Here is a 4346-nt window from a genome sequence, read left to right on the forward strand (position 1 = left end):
GACCATATCAAATTTCGTTCAGAATAGGACCGAGAAAACTAGGAAACTCAATGTAGCATTAAATACAGCTTGTGCTGATATTTTCGATACCGAAAGGGTGGGACCGTGTTCGGGAAAATTGACCTATAAGAAAAGTGTGAAGGGATAGCTGAATTTCGTACCAAATGACCAGTATTATGTGATAAGAAAAAATAGCTTTATTAAACTATGTTGTTAAAAAATGTTAACTCTAACTTAAAAGTTGGATCCGCACCTGTTACTGTGGATGAGTGCCTTGCATGTAGCTGACTAAGAAAAACGAAATAAGCATGTAAAAAAATTGCACAAAAATGAGGTTTTTTTCGGTATTCTGTTGTAACAATATCCACCCAAATGGCACTGTGTTTTAAGTGTCTATCTCATTGTTGTTAAAATCCCCAAATGGATGAGTAAATTACCATACTCATAACGCGAGGACAAAAGAATCAGGCATGGCGAGTTCAGGGTGAATAACATGGTCATTCATAATAAAATAAGCTATTTTTTTCTGAATTTATGACTAACATTTGACTACTGTTGTAAATGTTGAATTAATTCCACATTTCTTAGACTTTAGATGAAAAATTGCCAGCAGCCTCCACTGCGATGCACTAAATAATTAATGTTCTGCTATAATCATTTATATTAATATCCGTAACACAAATGGCTTGATGATTTGAATCAAATGGCAATTTAATATATTCTTCTGTAGATAAATAAATACAAAAGCAAAACAGATATTTCGAAATACCATGAGTAGCAATTTAATGAAGCATAATATCTATCAAAAGAATAACGTTCAAAAGCCATTTAATTAAATTATGAAATGGATGAAATATATCTAGGTATTTATATATATATTGTACTAAATAAATAGTTGAAATATTTGATTTTCGTGATTACTGAATAAGGTTATTGTAAAAGCCAAACAATCTGATAATTGAATTTACTCTAAATGAGGTACACATAATTGAAAACATAATTTTAGAGATGAGCGACGGAGAAGAATAATTAAATTATTGAATAAAATCTTTTATTAGCTATTGGTCTATGACAACTTCATAAGTTTTATTTGTTGACGCTAAACAGTCAGAGATAAAATTTCATTTCCAAATTTAGTGGTTATAAAAGTTGACTGTGAAGTTAAATATTTTATAGATACTTATTTAATACATTCTAAACATGAAAAACAATAAAAACCAGACGTCGTTATATAGCATTTAGATCTAGAACAGCACTTAGGGTTGAAGGAAATCATATAGAATTTAACAAAACCTATTTGCAGAACGCACACAAATCGATTAGTTTAATACAAAACAAAAGATTTTCAACTTTCAAAATGTCGAACAACATATATTTTTGTTCCAACGCTATCAGCCACGCGTGTTAAACCATTTTTTTTTTGTATTAACTCAGCTAGATAAAAGCGACTTCTTCTGCAAACAATTTCTGAACGTTTAATATGGAAAAGGATGACATGAAGCACATTTTTTGCTCAATTACTCAGATGCTCGTCGCGAATAAAAAGCATTATAAAACGGAAATATTTCGATCAAAAACAGACGCGCAAACAGCTAGCTAGCACAAACAGTTATATTGAATTTCAACTGCTGACCCTGTAAAAGTCGTTTTTGAGCCAGGAATCAATAATTCATAGACAGACCGCTCAAAGCACGATTATTTGACCGGTTAAAGGGTAGTAAAAAGGACCAACAAAATTGGCCACTCCAAACATAACTTTTAGCCGGTAACTATAAGTTTAATAGCTTTCAATTAGGCTTTTCCCATTAACGATAAATTGGACCTTTTCTGGCTTGAACATGTTAATATGCAGAGGAGGCAGAAGTGTGGACATTTTAAGGGTTAACGGCAAGCCCTACAAGATGTTTAGGAATATTTAGGCAAATTTGGGACGTGCCGATCATTTTCAGGGTCTATTTATCACTAAGCGAATAGGTCTTCAATATTCACATTTTTTCTTTAAATGAAGCGGTATTTCGATAGAACGAAAAAAATATGCTTTAGATTGTAATTCAATATTTTTGAACTTATTTTAGCTAATTTTTTAATGTCTACTCTGATTCTTTTATATGAGTCTAAATAGGATAAATCACACACATTACACTATGAGTAAATTTATTTCAAACGAGAGCTACATAGAATATCAGCAATCTGAAACTATTTCCGCAACTTCCCCAAGCGTTGTAAGTACAACCTTTTATCTCCATAGTGTTAAAAGCTAAAGTTTCATCATTAAGATTAGAAGTATAGTCGTGAGAAAATGGCAGATAAAATGTCTCTAAGCCGAAAATCGCGTATTGTAATTGTGTTTATTCCGCTCCGGATTACTTTCCTCTTGCCTTCTTATGTTGTGACCAGTGATACTGCTTTAATTTTAGGATTACTTTTTGAGCATTTGACTTTTTTATAATAGTCTTGTTAATAAAATCTAAAAATAGAATGTTAAAATACATCGTAATGGCAAAGATTTTCTTATTTTAATAATTTGGTATAGAACAGATAGAAATATCCATAAATCATAATGTGAGAGTAACATTTTTGAAAAGTGAGAAATAAAATTGATTAAATTCAATGACGCAAAGTTCTTGTCGGTTTTTTTTTTAATGGAAATAAGATAATTTAACATATTCCTTATATGTAAGTTTATTGGTTCAGGTTCGTAAAATTTTCACATAATAAAATAAAACGTATAAGTTCACATAATTTGTCAATATCAATACAATTGATTTTGTTTATTGTAACATTTTTATAAGACATTTTTTACATTAATCCTTCAATATAATAGACCTCAACAAACGCCAAACGGCACATAGTATGCGGGAACGCATAGGAAACCTTTCGAAAACATAAGCTCGCACATATTGGCAGAAGCTTATCGAAGTTTTGAAAAGGCGTTTAAGCAGACCTTTCGGTTTGGAGTCGGGTTGACAATATTTTGTGAATGCTTGAAATAATCGCTTGTCCACAAATATGGTTTGCTTTGAATCATATTATTTTAATTATTTCAAAATTCAGTAGGTTGTTCTGTTGAAATGTTCGTTTTTTGATCGTAATGGGAGTTACTCAGAAATTATATATTGGCTATAAACTAGTAATAAATATCTACAATTGTTCGAGTGGAAAAATAATTTTGTACGTTTGTCTTCAACTTCAAAAATGTCGGTTAAATTGATGTAAATTGCGTTCAAAGACCAACTTTTCAATTTTAAAATTCAGCTTTTTAACATTTATAAAAAAAACGAAACTCCTCCTTCACAAAAACCTCTGACTATACTGTTATACAAACGGCCTATTTTGCTTCTTGCAATTAACAGTTACTGTTTCATTAGATCCGTATCATCACTCAATCACTTGCAATCTAATCTAGCTTTAAGTCATTAGAATCTTTGCCAGCTTAAGTTGTAGTCGACTGATAGGTCATGATCGCCACTAAATCCTTATGGCTGTTCTTATGTGAAAATAGCCTTTAAACCTTCTTGCTATTTCCCAATTTTCGGCTGCTGAGCATTTGAAGATGGGAACTATAAAGCGCTTATGTTCCAGTGGAACATCGCCGATCGGCTTTGTTTAGCTGAACGTACGATAAATGCCTACATTTCGAATTTCGAGGTACTGATTAATTCAGTACAGGGACACGCTTTTGGAATTTCGAAAATGTTCATTTGTGCCTCAGCAAATTAAGCGTTGGGAGCGAGCAATTCACGACCCTACAGCCCAGATGTAAAATTAGCAGTGCTACAACTGGAAATGAACAAGGGCAGAGTCAATCTTTATACTAAAATGTACCAAACGAGTGTAGATAGTTAGCCCGATATTTGTTGTTTAAAATTAAAAAACATGAGATTTTCAGTCGGAGGATGCACACGTCGCGTCTTGAGGTTGGTCACTAATACAACTTACATATATTACCTAAGTTATTCTTTTGACACTTTTGACTCTCGTTCTGTTGTTTTATTAGTTATTCTAGTTATCGTCTTCTCATTCATCCGAATTATATTGTAAAATCTTCCGCCGTACTAGTTTCAAAAAATGTTTGATTGTCATATATTCAGTTAAATAATTCAAATGATTCAAGTCTGTCGATCTTGCCGGTCATTAAATTGGTTTTCCTATTCGCCTGCACTAAATGAGCGGGAATCTCATTTTCTTCTTATTAAATTTCTTTCAATTAGCTTTAAACTTGCCAAAAAATGATGAAACTAAAATCAATCAGAATGATCTGAATTTTATCGAAGTTATCTCTTAGTCATACAAATCTCTGTATGTATATTGCAGAACCGACAAATATATTGAGTGATTAATATTAA

This window comes from Dendroctonus ponderosae, unplaced genomic scaffold, assembly GCF_020466585.1.
Source record: "Dendroctonus ponderosae isolate FM_Combo_2020 unplaced genomic scaffold, Dpon_F_20191213v2 Dpon_F_20191213_7, whole genome shotgun sequence".
NCBI classification, from domain to species: Eukaryota; Metazoa; Arthropoda; class Insecta; order Coleoptera; family Curculionidae; genus Dendroctonus; species Dendroctonus ponderosae.